Source organism: Bos grunniens, chromosome X (genome assembly GCF_055505025.1).
Source record: "Bos grunniens cultivar Pamir isolate PY7600 chromosome X, Bosgru_T2T1.0, whole genome shotgun sequence".
Taxonomy (NCBI): domain Eukaryota; kingdom Metazoa; phylum Chordata; class Mammalia; order Artiodactyla; family Bovidae; genus Bos; species Bos grunniens.
This window is the reverse complement of record NC_141194.1, coordinates 63,473,910-63,495,332: the sequence shown is the minus strand read 5'-3', so window position 1 is coordinate 63,495,332 and position 21,423 is coordinate 63,473,910. Positions and strand designations below refer to the sequence as shown.

General features: G+C 39.2%; 1 protein-coding gene across 2 annotated transcripts in view; it reads left to right on the top strand.

Moving 5' to 3' along the window:
• The window catches only part of SNX12 (sorting nexin 12), a 102,635-nt gene extending 82,382 nt beyond the window's left edge, over window positions 1–20,253 (top strand). For both annotated transcript variants that reach the window (XR_015159885.1, XR_015159884.1), the window contains exons 6-7: window positions 14,535–14,663; window positions 19,707–20,253. The gene's annotated coding sequence lies outside the window, so the exon portion shown is untranslated. The remainder of the gene's footprint in view (window positions 1–14,534; window positions 14,664–19,706) is intronic.
• Window positions 20,254–21,423: the final 1,170 nt, after the last annotated feature.

Below are 21,423 nucleotides of genomic sequence, written 5' to 3'. Positions count from 1 at the left end.
TGTTTCTCTTTCTCAAGATTGCTTTGGCTATTCAAGGTCTTTTGTGTTTCCATACAAATTATAAAATGTTTTGTTCTAATTCTGTGAAGAATCCCATTGGTAATTTGATAGGAATTTCATTGAATCTGTAGACTGCTTTGGGTCAGTTCAGTTCAGTCACTCAGTCATGTCCGACTCCCTGCGACATCATGAATCACAGCACGCCAGGCCTCCCTATCCATCACTAACTCCCGGAGTTCACCCAGACTCACGTCCATCGAGTCAGTGATCCCATCCAGCCATCTCATCCTCTGTCATCCCCTCCTCCTCCTGCCCCCAATCCCTCCCAGCATCAGAGTCTTTTCCAATGAGTCAACTCTTTGCATGAGGTGGCCAAAGTACTGGAGTTGACACTGCTTTGGGCAGTATAGTCATTTTCACAATATTGATTCTTCTAATCCAAGAATATGGTGTATCTCTCCATCTGTTTGTGTCATTGATTTCTTTCATCAGTGTCTTATGCTTTTTGGAGTTCAGTTCAGTTAAGTTCAGTTGCACAGTCATGTCCAACTCTTTGCGACCCCAAGAATCGCGGGCCTCCCTGTCCATCACCAACTCCCGGAGTTCACCCAAACCCATGTCCATCGAGTCGGTGATGCCATCCAACCATCTCATCCTCTGTCATCTCATCCCATTCTCCTCCTGCCCTCACTCTTTCCCAGCATCAGGGTCTTTTCAAATGAGTCAGCTCTCCGCATCAGGTGGCCAAGGTATTGGAGTTTTAGCTTCAACATCAGTCCTTCCAATGAACACCCAGGACTGATCTCCTTTACGATGGACTGGTTGTATCTCCTTGCAGTCCAAGGACTCTCAAGAGTCTTCTCCAACACCACAGTTCAAAAGCATCAATTCTTCGGCTCTCAGCTTTCTTCACAGTCCAAGTCTCACATCCATACATGACTACTGGAAAAACCATAGCCTTGACTATATGGGCTTTTGTTGACAAAGTAATGTCTCTGCTTTTCAATATGCTGTCTAGGTTGGTCATAACTTTCCTTCCAAGGGGTAAGAATCTTTTAATTTCATGGCTGCAATCACCATCTGCAGCGATTTTGGAGCCCAGAAAAATAAAGTCAGCCACTGTTTCCCCATCTATTTGCCAGGAAGTGATGGGACCAGATGCCACGATCTTCGTTTTCTGAATGTTGAGCTTTAAGCCAACTTTTTCACTCTCCTCTTTCACTTTCATCAAGAGGCTCTTTAGTTCTTCTTCACTTTCTGCCATAAGGGTGGTGTCATCTGCATATCTGAGGTTATTGATATTTCTCCCAGCAATCTTGATTCCAGCTTGTGCTTCCTCCAGCCCAGCGTTTCTCATGATGTATTCTGCATATAAGTTTTTGGAGTACAGGTCTCTTTTTGTAGGTTTGTCCCTTTAGGTAGGTTTATTCCTAGGTATTTTATTCTTTTTGTTGCAATTTTAAATGCGGTTGTTCCCTTAATTTCTCTTTCTGATCTTTTGTTGTTTGTGTATAGGAATACAAGAGGTTTCTGTGTATTAGTTTTGTATCCTGCAACTATTAAATTCATTGATGAGCTCTAGTAGTTTTCTGGTGGCATTTTTAGGATTTTATATGTATAGTATCATGTCATCTGCAAACAGTGACAGTTTTACTTCTTTTCCAATTTGGATTCCTTTTATTTCTTTTTCTTCTCTGATTGCCATGGCTAGGACTTCCAAAACTGTGTTGAATAAGAGTGGTGAGAGTGGATATCCTTGTCTGTTCCTGATCTTAGAGGAAATGCTTTCAGTTCTTTTTTTTTTTTTAATTTAAATTTATTTATTTTAATTGGAGGCTAATTACTTTACAATATTGTATTGGTTTTGCCATACATCAACATGAATCCACCACGGGTGTACACATGTTCTCCATCCTGAACCCCCCTCCCACCTCCCTCCCCGTACCATCCCTCTGGGTCATTCCAGTGCACCAACCCCGAGCATCCTGTATCCTGCATCAAACCTGGACTGGCGATTCGTTTCTTATATGATATTATACATGTTTCAATGCCATTCTCCCAAATCATCCCACCCTCCCCCTCTCCCACAGAGTCCAAAAGACTGTTCTATACATCTGTGTCTCTTTTGCTGTCTCACATACAGGGTTATCATTACCATCTTTCTAAATTCCATATATATGCATTACATTGAGAATGATGTTTGCTGTGGGTCTGTTTTATATGGCCTTTATTATGTTGAGATAGGTTCCCTCTATGCTTACTTTCTGGAGGTTTTATCATAAATGGGTGTTGAATTTTGACAATTTTTTTGCATCCATTGAGATGACCATGTGGTTTTTATTCTTTAATTTGTTAATATATTGTATCACATTGACTGATTTGTATATATTGAAGAATCCTTGTGTTCCTGGGATAAATCCCACTTGATCATGGTGTACGATTCTTTTAATGTGTTGATGGATTCAGTTTGCTAGTATTTTGTTGAGGATTTTTGCCTCTATGTTCATCAGTGATACTGGTCTATAATTTTCTTTTTTTGTGATATGTTTGTCTGATTTTGGTATCAGGGTAATGGCGGCCTCGTAGAATGAATTTGAGAGTGTTCCTCCCTCTGCAATTTTTTTGAGAAGGATAGGTATTAGCTCTTGTCTAAATGTTTGATAGAGTTTACCTGTGAAGCCATCTGATCCTGGATTTTTGTTCGTTGAAAGATTTTTAATTACAGTTTCAATTTGATTACTTGTGATTGGTCTTATTTATATTTTCTAATTCTTTCTTTCTTTAGTTGTAGCATGCAGAATCTTTTTCGTTATGGCATACAAACTCTTAGTTGTGGAATGTGCAATATAGTTCCATAACCAGGGATCAAACCCAGACCCCCAGTATTGGGAGCACAGAGTCTTAGCCACTGGACCAGTAGGGAAGTCCCACTCCTTTGATGAACTTTGAATAGCACTGAGATGTATGAAATGGTGAGTGACTAAAGATGAGGATAAGCAGGTAGAGGCTAGGACTGATGGGGACTGCTAACCTCTATCAGTTGCTGTGGTTATTGGAAAAGAGTCCTATAGTACTTCAAGTAGGTTTTAAGAAAATAGAATTTAGTTTTAAATGGATAATAATGGTGGCTATGTGGTAGGTGGGAAGGAAATAGTTATTGGCCAAGATCCAAGACTGGGAGACTAGTGAGTATATAATAGTTATACCATATACAAGATGGCAAGGGCGTGAACTAGGCCAATTGTAGAGTTGGAGAGGATAGATTCTAGAGATCTAGATAAGAGTAGAACACAACTTTAGTGGGAACTAAGATATGTATATATTGGTGATGGCATTGTTGAATAAAAGATGACTTCCAGGTTTCTAGCTTGACTTGAGGAAAATGGTACCATTGACTGAGATAAGGAATACAGGAGGAACAAGTTTGGTTGTCAGAGTGACAATAAGTTCAGTTTTAGACATGTTTGGGGAATCCAAGAAGATGCAGTTATTCAGAAATGAGATCTAAGAATTCTAGCTCAGAGGAGAGGTGAACGCAGGAAGTAGAGATTTAAGAACTACTAGCACTTAACTACAGAGAAGGCAATGGCACCCCACTCCAGTACTCTTGCCTGGAAAATCCCATGGACGGAGGAGCCTGGTAGGCTGCAGTCCATGGGGTCACTAGGAGTTGGACACGACTGAGTGACTTCACTTTCACTTTTCACTTTCATGCACTGGAGAAGGAAATGGCAACCCACTCCAGTGTTCTTGCCTGGAGAATCCCAGGGACGGGGGAGCCTGGTGGGCTGCCATCTATGGGGTCGCTCAGAGTCGGACACGACTGAAGCGACTTAGCAGCAGCAGCAGCAGCACTTAGCTAATGGTTAAAAGCATGGGGTTATATGAGATTGTTTACGGAGATTATAATAAGAGGAACAGGTTAACGTTAGTACCCAAGGGAATGTTTAGAAGGTGGGTTAAGAAATAGCCCAGAAAGAAGATTTCTATCTTCTATCCTTGGTTTTTCTTTTTTATCTTATACATTCTCTACAAGAAATCTTATCTATACTGATGGCTTTAAATACTTATTTTTTTCAAAATTCAGTTTATTTTTTCTAACTCTGTACTGGACTCTTCTTCCCTGAATGTTTCAAACTTAGCATCTAAAACTTAGATTATTCACCTCAAATAATATCATCATTATTATTAACAATATCAGGCCCTCCTTTCCGAGAGTATAGGCATAATTGGGGGTGTCATCCTACCAGGTGGTCTCATTGAGCATCTCTGTACCCTTAGCCTGTTATATTTTGGGTGCCCTTGAGTGGAATACAGAGAAATCAGGGGATGGAGATGAGCAAAAGACTGCAAGCCACCCAAAAGCCCACCTACAGAAAGATGAATAAAGGACTGAGGGATGACTGTACCTCAATGTCAAGTCAGTGAAACAGGGACCACAGCCCTGACATCACTCTGGACTCTTATCATACAGTGCAGAATAAATACAGGGTTTGGAAGTTTATCAATATGATGCCATTTTAATAAAGCTCAATACTAAATATACATTTCATAGGATTCATACATATGTGCTATAATTATGAAGGAAAGCAAGGGAATCAACACAATGGCCACAATGCTTCCCTATGGGGATGGTACAGGGGTGTGTTTTGGGGAGAGTGAAGGTGTATGACATTCTTGTGCTCAAGGGGAGTGGTGGCTTCATGGATTTTTACCTTATGCTTCATATGTTATATGTTCATATGTCTTATATGTTATATATTTGTATGCTATACGTTCTTCATATGTTATATGTTCTCTTCGTATGTTATAAGTACCAAATATTATGCAAATAAAAAACCAAGAAACCAACTAGACTTAACAGACATATATACAGAACATCCCACCCAACAACATCAGAAATACACATTCTTTTCTGGTGCATGGGGGACATTCTGCAGGAGAGACCACATGTTAGACCACAAAACAAATCTTTATAAATTAAAAAGATTGAAATCATTACCAAAAATAACACAATACTAGATGATATTGAGCACTTACTACATGCTCAATACTATTCTTGGTGCTTTATGTATTTTAAGTCATTTTATTTTTCTCAACACCTTGATGAAATTGCATATTATATCCATCTTCTAGATGAGGAAATTGATACATGGAATGGTAAGTAACCTGTCCAAGGTCACACAGCTAGTAAGTGGCTATATCTGAATTAACCTAAGCAGTCTGGCTCTAGAGCCAATAATTTTAACCACTATGCTCTACTACCTTTTTTAAGTTTCTTCTCCCTCCTTTGTTCTTAATTTCAGTTAATGTCACCATCCATCTGGTTTTTTAAGCTAGCAAATTCAGTGTCATCTTCTTGACTTATCCCTGTTCCTTATCCTGAACATTACACACACTATTATTTTGCCTTTTCTCTAGCCTCTTTTTAATCTTTGTGTGTGTGTGTGTGTGTGTGACAGAATTTCTTTTTTTCCTGCTCTAGGTCTTCATTGCTGTGTGCAGGCTTTCTCTAGTTGCAGTGATCAGGGGCTACTCTTTGTTGTGGTACGTGGGCTTCTATTGCAGTGACTTCTCTTGTTTCAGAGCATGGGCTCTGGGGCATGTGGACTTCAGTAGTTGTGGCATGTGGGCTAAGTAGTTGCAGCTCATGCATGGGCTTTAGAGCACAGGCTCAGTAATTGTGGAGCACGGGCTTAGTTGTTCCACTACATGTGGGATCTTCCCAGATCAGGGACCAAACCCATGTCCCCTGTATTGGCAGGCAGAATCTTATCCACTGGGCCACCAGGGAAATCTAAACCCTTATTCTACTCTTATTAGACTATTACAATAGTGATCCCTGTGGTCTTCCTGCCTCCTGTCTCTTTCCCGTTCCAGCTTTCTTCTATACTTTGCTATAGCTCCTATCCTACTGTCCATTACTTTGCTTAAAAGTCTCTGTTGGGGTTCCTCAAAAAGTTAAACACAGAATTATCATATGACTTGGCAGTTCTACTTCTAGATATATTATCAAAGATAATTGAAAATAGGCTTTCCAATGTATACTTGTACATGAATGTTCATAACAGCATTATTCATAATAGCCCCAAAATGGAAATAACCCAAATATCCATTGACTGATAAGCAAAATGTGGTATACCCATACAATGAAACACTATTCAGCAAAAAAAAAAGAATGAATGAATGATGTACTGATACATGCTACAACATGGATGAAGAGAACAAAATCCTAAGTTTAAAAAGCCAGACAGAAAAAGCCTCACACTGTATGATTCCACTTATATGAAATATCTAAAATGTAAAATTCTTAGAGACAGAAATCAGATTAGTGGTTTCCAGGGGCTTGGAGGGTTAAGAGGGAAATGAGGAGTGACTGCTTAATAGGCACATAGTTTCTTTTTGAATGATGAAATGTTCTGGAATTAGTGGTAATGGTTGCACAACAATATGAATGCACTAGAAGCTACTGAATTTGTACACCTTAATAGTTAAAATGGTGACTTTTATGTTATGAAAACTTTATCTCAACTACAAAAACATTATTTCTCTACTTATAGGATAAAGTTAAAATGCTTTAACTTGGCATACAAGGTCTCTTTTCATAATATCCATGCACTTCCTCTCACAAATACTCTAAACATGTTGAATGTAATACTTCCCTTTTGTATCTGTGTCTTTACATATTCTGTTCCCTCTGCCTAGAATACTAATATTTTTCTATTCTACCTTGGCAAACTTATACTCACTTTGGAAGATCCTGCTAAAATATTACCTTCATGTGAAGCTTTTTCTAGCTACCCTAGGCACACATAGTTGCTCCTTGGTCTATGTTCCCACAACACCTTATTTATATTTTTGCTCTAGAATTTAGCTTAATTGTTTTGTAACTTGTCAGCAGTATATGTTTCCCATTTAATCACTGAGTTTTTTACTTTTTTGGAGGTCATAGATGATATAAAGTATAGACTCTTTCTAGATAAATACACATATATTAATATATGTACAGTTTTCATGTAATTTAATTGAGTTCATGAACCTCCCAAAGGGCATGTGCGGACCCACTCATCTGCCTTAGAATCACCTGGAGTTTTTTTTTAGCCAATTCCTAGGTCCTACACCCGGTTACTAAATCAGGATCTTTGGAGGTGATAATTTTATTCACTAGACACTATGGAACACTTTGAGAATAAAAATATGAATGTAACTTTTGCTCTTAAGAAATAAAGACAATCTAGTGGTAAGGGAAACAAATAGAAAAAATGTGATAAAGTAACAACAGAGAGTGAGATTAGATATATCTTCAGAGAGAATGCAATTAAACAGAGACAGAGAATGAATAAGCACTTACTAAGTGCACAAGGTAAGGAAGGGCATTTCAGGAAGAAATTAAATTACCCAGGCATGAAATGGTAAAACTGCATGGCCCATTCTTGTAATTGAAAATAGACTGGTATAAAGAATTGATAGAAGATAAAGAAGATAAAGTTGGATAGGTGGGCAGGAGTCAGAACACAAAAGGGCCTTTTATACCAAACTATGTGGTAGCCATTGGAGAGTTGGGGTTTTTTGTTTTGTTTTTTGCCATACCACATAGCTTACAAGATCTTAGTTCCCCAACCAGGGATTGAACCCCATCTGGCAGTGAAAGTATTGAGTCCTAACCACTGAATTTCCAGGGCATTCCCACTGGAGAGTGTTAAAGGGGAAAGTCCACTGTGTTTTAGACAACCAGTTACAGTTTAAGAATACACTAGGAAAGACCAGAGGAAGGGAGATTAGTTTAGAAGGCTATCGGAATTGTCTCAGGGAGAAGTGAGGTCCTAAACAAAAGAGAGGAAGTGATAGATTTAGAGAAGTATTTCTGAAGAAGGTTCAATAGACCTTTGTTTACTAAGTGACTGTGAAGAGTATGAGAGGAATTATGAAGGGAGTGGCATTGGGGGGCTTCCCTGGTGGTTCAGTGGCTAAAACTCTGAGTTCCCAGTGCTGGGGGCTTGGGTTTGATCCCTGGTCAGGGAACTAGATCCCACATGCTACAACTAAGAGTTTGCATGCCACAACTAAGATCCAGCACAGTCAAATAAATATTAATAAATACTTTTTTAAAGAAACTGAAAAAAAAAAAGAAGGGAGTAGCATTAAAATGGCCTAAAGCCCTAAAAGGCCCTGGTTTAGGAGTCTAGATTAATGGTGAGACAATTAACTAAGAATAAAACTGTTGGCAACAAAACAAGTTTGGGGAGTAGTAACTGTAATATAATAATCACTAACATTTATAGAGAGCCCATTGTATGGCAGGCACTATGCATGCATGCTAAGTTGTTTCAGTCGTGTCCAACTCTTTGCAACCCTGCCAGGTTCCTCTGTCCATGGGATTGTCCAGACAAGAATACTTGAGTGGGTTGCTAAACCCTCCTCCAGGGGATTTTCCTGACCCATCTCCTGAATCTCCTGTGTTGCAGGTGGATTCTTTACTGCTGAGCCACCAAGGAAGCCCCAGCAGGTAAAACCCTATCTCCACTGCTACCCCTGCTAGATAATAAATTCTACCTGGATTATTGTGATAGATTAGTCTGTCTGCTTCCACTTTTGCCCTTCAACAGTTTGGTTTTTCTCAGAGTAGATACAGTGATCTTTTCAAAAGAGTAAGGACTTATCCTTCTGGTTATAATGGACTAAAAAGGACTGGATTTACTCTTTGACCTTAAATAACTACAAAACTGGACAAAATAAATGAAACAACAGTTCAGAGAGAGTGAGCCTGGCTAGAGTCCAGCAATCTCTTTGAATTTAGAAGGCAGAGTTGAGAATCCAGGGAAACGGAAGTGGCTAAAATTCACAGGGCACAGTAAAAAAGAGAAGAAACATGCACATAGAGAGACAGAGAGAGAGATACAAAGAGAGAAAGAGAAAGAATATTGCCTCAGTAGTACAGATAAATTAGCTTTAGACCAAAGACTTTCCCGATGGCTCAGCAGGTAAAGAATCTGCCTGCAGTGCAGGAGACATAGGAGATGCAGGTTTGATCCCTGGGTCAGGAAGATCCCCTGGAGGAGTGAATGGCAACCCGCTCCAGCATTTCTTGCCTGAAAAATCTCATGGACAGAGGAGCCTGGCAGGCTATAGTCCAAAGGATCTCAAAGAGTCAGACACGACTGAGCAACTAAGCATGTGCACACATGTGTGCGTGCGTGCACACACACACAAAGGTTGCTTTAATTCTGCCTAACAAAACTTAAGAGCAAGCCTTAAAGGATTAAACTGTTTCTGAGTAACTTTATTATCTCAGAACAAATTGCAAAAGTATTTAAAGGAAAAACGAAGAAAAATTCCAGCACTCAACAACATAAAATCCCCAATGCCTTGTATCTAGTAATAAATAATGAAGTATACAAAGCAAGAAACTATGAGCAAAATCAATCAACAGATACAGACCCAGAAAGAGCACAGATGATAGAATCAGTAGACAAAGACTTTAAAGTTCGAATGTACTCTATTTGTTCAATAAAGTAAAGGAAAATGTGATCATATTGAGGAGAGATATGGAGGATATTAAAAGACTGAAATTAAACATAGATATTAATGTCTGAGAAAAAATTACTTGACTGGATTAATAGATTAGACAAACCAAAGGAAAAATTAATGAACTTGAAGACACAGCAGTAGAAACTATCTGAAATGAAACACACAGAGAAAAAAATGAGTAGAAGAAAAAATTAACAGAGTATCAGTGTGCAGTGGGACAACTTCCAGTGGTCTGAACTTGGGAGAGATATTGAAAGTAGAAATAGAGATTTGCTAGTCTCAATGATAATAGGTGGTATTTGAAGACAGAAGACTGGATGCCACTGCAGAGGGAGAAAACAGAGGTGAAACAGAAGAGGGCCAATGACAGAATTTGGGAGAATGGCTTTGTATAAGTAAGGGGTCTCTTTCTAGCAGTGTTTGTTAGAAAGTGGATTCCAGAAGCTCTGGTTTCAAAATCTGTCACTGACAAAAGTTTCTCAGCCTTCATAGCCAGATTTCTTGAAAAACCATTCTATATTCTCTACTGCCTCTTCTTGCATATGTGATTGCAAAGAAAAATTTGATGGTATTCAAGGGCTATGATCTAGGCAGAGGGAGCAATATATAGATGAGCAGATAAGTATGCATGACCATAGTATTTGGGGGAGAATTTCAAGTAACATGTTATTAATGTGTAGGGATTATGTAATGGAGTAGCAAGAACTGAAGCTGTAAGGATCAGCATGGATCACTAGGGAACCATGGCAGGCTTTTAAGCAGAAGACTAATATGATTACATGTGTATTTTAGAAAAGGCCATCCTGGTGGAGTGTAGAAAATGGATTAGAAGTAAACATGTGGAGGCAGGGAGATAAGTTAGGAAGTATATTAGTTTCCTAGAACTGCCATAACCAATTACCATAAATTAGTTGGCTTAATGCCCTTCCCAGGTGGCACAGTGGTAAAGAATCTGCCTGCCAATGCAAGAGATGAAAGAGATGTGGATTTGATTCCTAAGTCAGGAAGATCCCCTGAAGTAGGAAATGGCAACCCACTCCAGTATTCTTGCCTGGAGAATCCCAGGGACAGAGGAGCCTGGTGGGCTGCCATCTATGGGGTCGCACAGAGTTGGGCACAACTGAAGTGACTTAGCAGCAGTAGCAGGGTCGTCTTTGCTATGTGAGGGTTTTCTCTAGTAGTGGCACATGGGCTTCTCATTGTGGTGGCTTCTCTTATTGTGTCAGCTCAATTATTCTTAAACAAACTGATAATTATTTTTTCCAACTTTATTGAGCTATAATTGACATATAACACTGTGTAAGTTCAAGGTATACAATGCATTGATTTTATACACGTATATATTGTAAAATGATTACCACCCCACATAATTACCATTTCTTTTTTGTGGTGAGAATATTTAAGGTCCTCTCTTAGCAAAGTTCAAGTATATAATACAGTATTTTTAATTACAGTCACAATCCTGTACATTAGATACTCATCATTTATTTATTTTATAACTGAAGTTATGTACCCTTTGAACATTTCTCCTTCTCCTCTACTCCCCAGCACCTAGAAACTACCATTCTGCTCTCTGTTTCTATGAGTTCAGTTTTTTAGATTCCACATATAAGTGACAGCATACTATGTTTGTCTTCGTCTGACTTATTTCACTTAGTATAATGCCCTTAAAGTTCATCTATGTTGTTGCAAATGGCAGAATTTCCTTCTTTCTTGTGGCTGAATATTGCATTGTATGTATGTGCATATATATATGTGTGTGTATGTATATCCCACAACTTTTTTATCCATTCATCTGTCAGTGGACACCTAGGATGTTTCCATATCTTGGCTGTTGTGAATAATTCTGCAAAAAACATTTGTTGTTGTTGTACAGTCACTAAGCTGTGTCTGACTCTTTGCGACCCCATGAACTGCAGCATGCCAGGCTGCTGTCCCAACTATCTCCCAGAGTCTGCTCAAACTCATGTTCATTGAGTCAGTGATGCTATCCAACCATCTCATCCTCTGTCACCCCCATCTCCTCCTGCCCTCAATCGTTCCCAGTATCAGGGTCTTTTCCAGCGATTCAGCTCTTCACATCATGTGGCCAAAGTACTGGAGCTTCAGCTTCAGCATCAGTCCTTCCAGTGAATATTCAGGATCAATTTCCTTTAGGATTGACTGGTTTGGTCTCCTTGCTATCTAAGGGACTCTCAAGAGTCTTCCCCAGCACCACAATTCAAAAGCATCAATTCTTTGGTGCTCAGCCTTCTTTATAGTCCAACTCTTACATCCATACGTGACTACTGGAAAAACCATAGCTTTGACTAGATGGACCTTTGTTGGCAAACTGATGTCTTTGCTTTTTAATATGCTGTCTGGGTTTGTCATTGCTTTTCTTCCAAAGAGCAAGTGTCTTTTAATTTCATGGCTGCAGTCATTGTCCACAGTGATTTTAGAGCCCAAGAAAATAAACTCTGTCACTGTTTCACTTTTTCCTCTTCTATTTGCCATGAAGTGATTGGACTGGATGCTATGATCTTAGTTTTTTTAGTATTGAACTTTAAGCCAGCTTTTTCACTCTCCTCTTTCACCCTCATTAAGAGGCTCTTTTAGTTCCTCTTCATTTTCTGCCATTAGAGTGGTATCATCTGCATATCTGAGGCTGTTGATATTTCTCCCAGCAATCTTGATTCCAGCTTGTGATTCATCCAGCCCGGCATTTTGCATGATGTCCTTGCATTAAGTTAAATAAGCAAGATGACAATATACAGCCTTCACGTACTCCTTTTCCAATTTGGAACCAGTCCATTGTTCCATGTCCAGTTCTAACTATTGCTTCTTGATCTGCATACAGGTTTCTCAGGAGGCAGGTAAGGTGGTGAAAATATTTGTGGTCTGGTATTCCCATCTCTTGAAGAATTTTCCACAGTTTTTGTGATCTATACAGTCAAAGGCTTTAGCATAGTCAATGAAACAAGTAGGTGTTTTTCTGGTATTTCCTTGTTTTCTCTATGATCCAGCCATTGTTGGCAATTTGATCTCTGGTTTCTCTGTCTTTTCTAAACACAGGTTTTACATCTGGAAGTTCTTGGTTCACGTACTGCTGAAGCCTATTACTTAAAGCCTAATTGGCTGTTTGTGATTGGCTGTCCTTATTATTGTGATTTTGAAACCTTGAAGCTTAGATTCTGGCTTGCCTACATAGGCCACCATGGCATTAGAGCCACATCAGTGTAATGGCCTCCTTATTTAATTAATTTAATAACATATATATTTATATATGTATCTGTATTAAGGTAAAAATTAATTCATACTAATATTTCCAATTCATATCTATTACCCTGTGGGTCATTTTACCTTCTTCCCTTTGCTTATCTATATCCTCCCACTTCAACACTAAGAAACCTGGCTCCTACAGTCCACCATCAGATACTTAATTGTTCAATTCCAGTATACACGTATAGTGGTTTCAGAATTATTAGCCTGTACCCTTAGGGGAAAAAATTTTGTCAACTAGAATAGAATGCTTATGTACAGTCCCTTTTGCCTATACTCTTAAACATCACTCATTTACAAAGTTACTTAGGTTTGCACCCACTTCAGAAATGTTCTTTTGTACTTTTGTAACCCAAATTGCAAATTCTTTTTTCATGTTGTGCATTCTGACCTTTGTATCGCTTGATCTCCTAAGTGATTTTTTTGTTTTAGTTAAATATATTAAGTTTTTTTCATATTTTACTTTGTGCTCTAAAGTTCTATGGGTTTGGAAAAAAATATGAAACATCCACCATTACAGTATCATAGAGAAAAAGTTCACTGTCCTAAAATATTCCCCTGTCCTTCAACTTCCTCCTCTTCTCCAAATACCTGGAAACCAGTGATGTTTTTACTGTCATTTTAGTTTTGCCTCTTTTAGAATGTCATATAAATGGAATCATACAGTATGTCATCTTTTCATACTGACTTGTTTCACATATAAATCATATATGTTTATGATTCATCCATGTTTTTGCATGGGTTGGTAGTTCATTCCCTTTTATCTTTCAGTAGTATCCCATTGTTTGGATATACCATAGTCTGTTTATCTAGTCACTTACTGGATTACATCTTGGTTGCTTCTAGTAATTATGAATAAAGCTTCTGTAAACATTCACATACCCCCCGAAAAAGATCCTCACAGAAGAAATATTTGAGCTGAATATTCAAAGAAAAGGAGGAGATTACTAAGTAGAATGAGTAAGAATATCATGAGGAAGGGCAGAGAGGGATGAAAGAAGAAAGCATATTTGGGGCCATCAGAAAGTTTTCCCTAATTGAAATGGTACTTTTATGATGACAAAATTGGAAAGGTAGGATGGGACTAGGTCATAAAGATTCATGGAGTTTGGGCTTTATCCTTATAAGCCAATGTTTTCCAACTTCACTTATTCATATTCTACCTTTACCATTTTAATTTTTTAAATTTAGTCAATAATATTTTTGAAATTATGAGTTTAATATATTTCCTATGAATATTAAAATAAAAATATGCCTCTTAAAATAAAAATGTTTTCATTTGTTTTCCAGCAGTGGTACACTATAATTGTTTAGAAAGATAGTTCTGAGAGTGTTATATGAGAGAGAATGGATGGGTGAATAAAATATGTGATTATTGACAGATGATGAAGTCCTGAATTAAAAAAAAAAAAAACACAAGCCTTATTCGCAGGGATGGTAAAGAGGGGAAGGGATTTAAAAGATATTTAGGAACTAGAATAGACAGGACTTATTAATTAGAAGAAGGTCGGGATATTTATGAGCCAAAATTTGGATTTAGTGACTAAGTGGAAGGGTGGAAGATTACAGAGAAGGAAGGATCTTGAATTACTTGTAGGTCTCTTGTCTTGGAAGTGAATGATGATATCAGTCCACCAGAGCAGAGAACAAGAGTAAAATTAGGTTTGAGGGGAAAAAATTTCTCTCAAAAATTTATTTAATTGACATTTTCTTTTAAGTTACAAATATGTTTGTTCTCATTGTAGGAAGTGAAATAATAAATGCAAGAAGATAAAGGACTTCCTTGGTGACCCAGTGGTTAAGAATCAATCTACCTGTTAATGCAGGGGACACAGGTTTCATTCCTGCTCTGCAAAGATTCCACACGACCTGAGGTACCTAAGCCCGTGCACCAAAACTTTTGAGTCTGTGCTCTAGAGCCTGTGAGCCACAACTACTGAGCCTACATGCTGCAACTACTGAAGCCTGCATGCTCTAGATCCCCTGCTGTGCAAACAAAAGAGGCTACTGCAATGAGAAGCCCATGCACTGCAACCAGAGGGTAGCCCTCTATTCCGCAACTAGAGAAAGCCCATGTGCAGCAACAAATGGATTTTATTTATTCATTTTTAATATTATTTACTTATTTATTCATAAAAAAAGAAGAAGATAGAGGTAAAATCTCCCCTTTCAATGGTAACAATGACCCTATATGCAGGACAGCAGGGGAGACACAGATGTAGAGAACAGACTTTTGGACTCTGTGGGAGAAGGCGCGGGTGGGATGATATGAGAGAGTAGCATTGAAACATGTATATTACCATATGTAAAACAGATGACCAGGGAAAGTTCAATGTATGAGGCAGGGCACTTAAAGCCACTGCTCTGGGACAACCCAGAGGGATGGGATGGGGATGGGATGAATCACCCGTGGCTGATTCATGTCGATGTATGGCAAAAACCACCACAATCTTGTAAAGTAATTAGCTTCCAATTAAAATAAATTAATTTTTAAAATTAAAAAAATCTCCCCTTTCATATTCCCTTCCCCTCCCCTTGTAACATTGAGGGTACCAATTTGTGCAGCCTTTCACACCTTCATCATGTGTATGTATTTATACACACAGATACAATTTTTTAAAATAAAAATGAAATCATATTCTTCCTCCCTCTCCCTCCCTCCTTCCCCCTCTCTCTCTGAAACTGTGTCACACAGCCGCTTTGTGGTTCCTTCCATAGCACCTGCACATCATTCCTCAGTGGTAGCAGGCCCAAAGTGGGAGGTGACAGTAAGAACAGAGGGCCAAGAAACAGAACTCTGTTAGAGCCATCCATTGGAAGCAAAACTTCTCATTGCACAAGACAGGTCTGTATAGTCTTCATTGGTCCCACACACAGCAATAGAGCATGCTGTCCTCCCCACACACAGCTCACTGCTTGGAGCCAAGTTCTCACTGAGTCCTGACAGCAGCCCCTTCCGTTTTACTCACAGTTGAATGCATTCTGTTGTATGTGCATGATACTCTCCTTCCACTGCTGGGACTTGCTCTGAGATGACTGTGTCTTAATCTCACTGGTCCCACACTGATGCCAAAGTCTAAGGAGTCCACATGGGGTAACTGTAGTCATGCTTAGAGACCTTGCCCTTGGCGAAACACTGGTCGGGGTCTGCATCCTCCAAGTGGTCCAGGTATTTGTCCCTTGCACACACTGGTAATCCTCTTAGTGCTTGTCCCAGATCTTCTCCCTGGATTGATGCGCACGGTCTCCTCACCTGCCAGTGGGGCCTTGCCATCAGCTGTTTGATATGATAACGGTCTGTGAGGTATGGGTCCGGGAGGTGACCCAGGCTGTAAGTCCTCTGGTGCTAACAGGATATGAGGGAGGAGATCCTCTGAACAAGTTGTTCCTTCTGAGACGAATTAGCAGTTGTATTAATAAAACGTTGTCATCGCAAAGCTCCAGTTTCATAATGGACAGTGAAAGATGATGTTGAGCTTTTTATAAGGTCTTTGGTTTCCTCACTCAAGGCTTTGGAAATTAAGTCAAAACTAACTGTTGTCAACCTTCCAATGATGAAAGGTTGGGTTGACTTTGATGTGAAAGTGAAAGTGAAGTCGCTCAGTCGTCTCTGATTCTTTGCGACCCCATGGACTGTAGCCTACAACGCTCCTCCGTCCATGGGATTTTCCAGGCAAGAGTACTGGAGGGGGTTGCCATTTCCTTCTCCAGAGGATCTTCCCAACCCAGGGATCGAACCTGGGTCTCCCGCATTGTAGGCAGATGCTTTACCATCTGAGCCACCAGGGAAGACTCTGGTGTAGACCGAGTCATTTCTTAAAAGTGTTCCAATACCACCAGTTTGTCTTTCTGTCCTTCACTTTTTCTCTTTCCGTCTTTTATGAGAAAGCTGATTCGTCCGTTGCCATCACGACTGAGCGATACGCACACGCACACGCACGCACGCACGCACGCACGCATGCGCACACACACTCATGCGCGCGCATGCGCGCGCACACACTCATGCGCGCGCATGCGCGCGCACAACATTACAGATTCCGCTTTCCTTCTTGTGGGAACCAACCCGCCCAGCTGAAGTCACCTCAGGTCATAACTACAGCCTCTACGTGCACAATATAGCTGTCCTCACCCAGGTGTGATTCTTCTATCATTTGCCTATTCACCTACATTCCTGTCCCGTGATGGTGGGCAGCTTTTCTCCCTTCATCTTCCTGTCTGCTACCCTCCCCGCTTATTTACATCTTCAGAGATCACCTGATTTAGTTGGAGGCGGAGAATGGTAGCAACTGGAGCGACTGGAGTGCAAGAGCAGGGTTGCATATACAATCTGGTTGGGGGAGCGGGGACTGAGCACCCGTGAGGCGAGAGGATGGAGGCCAGCAGGGACTCAGGGGACTTGGGAGTCAGTTGAGGGGAGATGGAAACGATTTGGGTGGAAAAACTACCACGTGGCTGAGAGGCGGGGACTGCTGGGAGAAGGAGAGGGCCAGCTGTTGGAGGGGGGCTCAATCCTGGACCTCTCCACCCCCCACCGCCAGACCAATCAGAGCTTGAGGGGAGCTAGGGGAGTTATACCTGTGAGGCGGTACAGGGCACCTCACTGAGCCCTATCTATTTCCCCCAATTTATTCCATATTGGATTCTTAACCATCCTCAACGTGGGGAGCTTCCCTTTTTCCCATTAGGACACCTGTTGTATTATACTGGGCTTCCTAGGTGGTGCAGTGGTAAAGAACTCGCCTACCAATGCAGGAGACACAGGTTCTTCCCTGGGTGGGTAAAGAACTTGCCTACCAAGCATGCTGGCACCCTGATATCTAACTTCCAGCCACTAGAACTGTGAGAAACAAATTTCTGTTGTTCGTAAACTACCCCCGCTACAGTACTTTGTCATAGAAGCCAGAACTAAGACAACCCTGTTTCCAGATAAGGCCACATTCACAGGTACTGGTATTAGGACTTCAATATATCTTGCTATGGGATACAATTCAATCTATAATAGTAATTAGTGATAAAAAATAGTAATTATTGATATGTTAAGACTTGAGTCTCCCATTTCATTATTTTCTGTTTGTTTCCTCTGTTCTTCTTTCTCTTCTTTTGCTTTCCTGTGCTTGCTTGAACATTTTTAAGGATTCTATCTTGATTTATTTATAGTATTTTTGAGCACACTGCTCTATTTAGTTTTCTTAGTTGTTGTTATAAGTGTTACAATATAAACATGTAACTTATAATCAGTTCAGTTCAGTTGCTCAGTTGTGTCTGACTCTTTGTGACCCCATGGACTGCAGCACTCCAGGCTTCCCTGTCAATCACCAACTCCCAGAGCTTGCTCAAACTCATGCCCATTGAGTTGTTGATGTCATCCAACCATCTCATCCTCTGTCGTCCGCTTCTCTTCCTGCCTTCAATCTTTCCCAGCATCAGGGTCTTTTCAAATGAGTCAGTTCTTCACATCAGGTGGCCAAAGTATTGGAGCTTCAGCTTCAACATCAGTCCTTCCAGTGAATATTCAGGATTGATTTCCTTTAGTATTGACTGGTTGGATCTCCTTGCAGTCCAAGGGACTCTCAAGAGTCTTCTCCAACACCACAGTTCAAAACCATCAATTCTTCAGTGCTCAGCTTTCTTTATGGTCCAACTCTCAGATCCATACATGACTACTAGAAAAACCATAGCTTTGACTGTACAGACCTTTGTTAGCAAAGTAATGTTTCTGTTTTTTAATATGCTGTCTAGATTGGACATAGCTTTTCTTCCAAGGAGCAAACATGTTTTAATTTCATGGCTGCAGTCACCATCTGCAGTGATTTTGGAGCCCGAGAAAATAAAGTCTGTCACTGTTTCCATTGTTTACCCATCTATTTTCCATGAAGTGATGGGATTGGATGCCATGATCTTAGTTTTTTGAATGTTGAGTTTTAAACAAGTTTGAGAACCCCATGAACAGTGACTTATAATAGTCTACTCTTATTAGTATTTTACTATTTCAACTACAGTAGAGAGACCTTATTTTCATTTAGATTGCTTTATGATACCCACATTAAAAATGTATAATTGTCTTAAGTATTTCTTCTACATGTATTGAGCCACCACATTAGATAGTGTTATAATTTTAGCTTTAACCATCAAATATGATTTAAGAAACTCATGAAAAAGATAGTATTCCCCCATTTTCACCCATTCTGATATACTTTCCTTTCTAAATTTCCAGACCTCCTTTTATCATTTTCTTTCCATTTAGAGAACTTCCTTTAGCTGTTCTTTAAGGGCAGGTTTGCTAGCAACACATTCTCTCAGTTTTCCTTTGAATGAAGGATAGTTTTGACAGATACAGAATTTGTTGTTGACTGTTAGTTATTTTTTAAAATTTTTTGACATGTACACACTGCTTTATTTATTTTTGGCTATGCTGGGCCTTCGTTGCTGCATGCAAGCTTTCTCTAGTTGCAGAGGGCAGGAGCTGAATAGCCCCCTCTACTCTCCCATTGTGGAGCATGGGCTGTAGGAACATGGGCTTCAGTAGTTGCAGCTCGCAAGCTCTACAGCACAGGCTCAGTAGTTGTGGTGCATGGGCTTAGTTGCTCTGAGGCATGTGAAATCTTCCCAGACCAGTGATCAAACCGGTGTCCCCTGCATTGGCAGGTGGATTCCTAACAACTCTGGGAAGTCCAACAGTTGTTTATTTTTGACTAATCTTTATTTTTTAGAACAGTTTTAGGTTTACAGAAAAATTGAAAAGATAGTACAGTTTCCATATACCCCACACTGTTTTCCCTATTGTTAACATCTTACATTAGTATATTTGTATGGTACATTTGTTACAGTTAATGAAGTCATATCAATACATTATTATTAAAGTCTATACTTTATCCAAATTTCCTTTGTTTTAACCTGATGTTCTTTATCTGTTTCAGAACCACCCAAGATACCACATTACATCTAGTCATCATGTCTTCTTAGGCTCCTCTTGGCTGTGACAGTTTCTCAGATTTGTATTCCTTTTGATGACCTTGATGGATTTGAGGAGCACTGGACAGCTGTTTTATAGAATATCCTTTACTAGAATTTATCCAATGTGTGATAAAACTGGAGTTATAGGTTTTGGGAAGGAAGACCACAGAGGTAAAGTACCATTTTCACTGCATCGTATCAAGTGTACACACTATCAAATGATTTCTCACTTTAGATGTTCACATTGAACACTTGGCTAGGTGGTGTTTGTCAGGTTTCCTCAAAGTAAAGTTACTATTCTATCCCCCTTCCTGTGTTGTACTCTTAGAAGTCACTGTGTATACCCAAACTTGAGTAGAGTTTTGCTCTACTATCTCCTTGGGAGCAAACTATCAAAATAAATTATTTAGAGTTTTGCATGGGAGATTTGTCTTTTTTCCTCCATATATGCATGTATATATGTATATACATATATGTGGCATTATGATTAAATGTATTAATATGCTTGTATGTATGTATTTATCCATCAAATCAATCATTATATGAGTATAAGTATATACTCATGGATATTTATTTTATACTTTGGGTTATAACCCAATACTATTTTATTATATTGCTCAAATCATTCTGGCTTTGACCATCGGGAGCTCTTTCATTTGGCTCCTCTGTCCCTTTGACATACTCCCATCACTGTGGTTTTTTATTTTTTTCCTTTGCACTTTTCTCAGCACTTTCTTACTTTCTGGCTCTATAAGATGTTCTAGGCTCATCTTATGTATTGCCCTAATCTGACAGTTATTCTTTTACTGTGCTTGAAAAATTTTGTGCCACTATCTTCTGACCTGCATGGTTTCAGGTGAGGAATCTGTCATCATCCAAGCTGATGTTCCCTTTTAAGTAGTGCATCTTTTTCTTTGGCTGACTTCACGATTTCTTGTCTTTCAGTTTCAGAAGTTCAATTATAATGTGTCTTAGCATGGATTTCTTTGTAATTCATGTTTTCTAATAACTGCATTGTATTCTATATTTGAAGATATCACAATTAAAATATATGCTACAGACATAGAATCACTAATACAAAAATATATAAAGAATATTTATTGTAACATTATCATTAGTGGCAAAAATAGCATTAGACTATAGGGTCAAAGAGAATGTGTTATTAACTAAGGAGAGGTTCTCAGTGCTGTGGGCTGAGTGAATCATATTCCTCAATTTATGGCATATTGTCTTCATTGACCCATGCAAGATTCCTCCTTTATTTGTTTATATATTTTCTTTTAGCCCCATTCCCCACTCCCATGCCCTCTTCACCCCACATGCAACCATTCCTTAATGTATATCCTTTTGTTTGAATGTAAAATGCAATTTGTTATTTTATATGTGTATTATTTATATTTATATAAATCATATTATGTTAAACATTCAGTTTTTTTTCACTCAGCACTCTGTTGTAGAAGCCATTTTAATAAGAAGCTTGGGGTGAACACACTCACACTACTATATATAAGACAGATAACGAACAAGGACTTTCTATATAGCACAGGGAAATCTACTCAATATTCTGTGATAAGCTATATGAGAAAACAGTCTAAGAAGAATGAAAGTATGAATATGTGTAACTGAAGCACTTTACTGTGCACCTGAAATTAACACAACATTGTAACTCCAATAAAATTT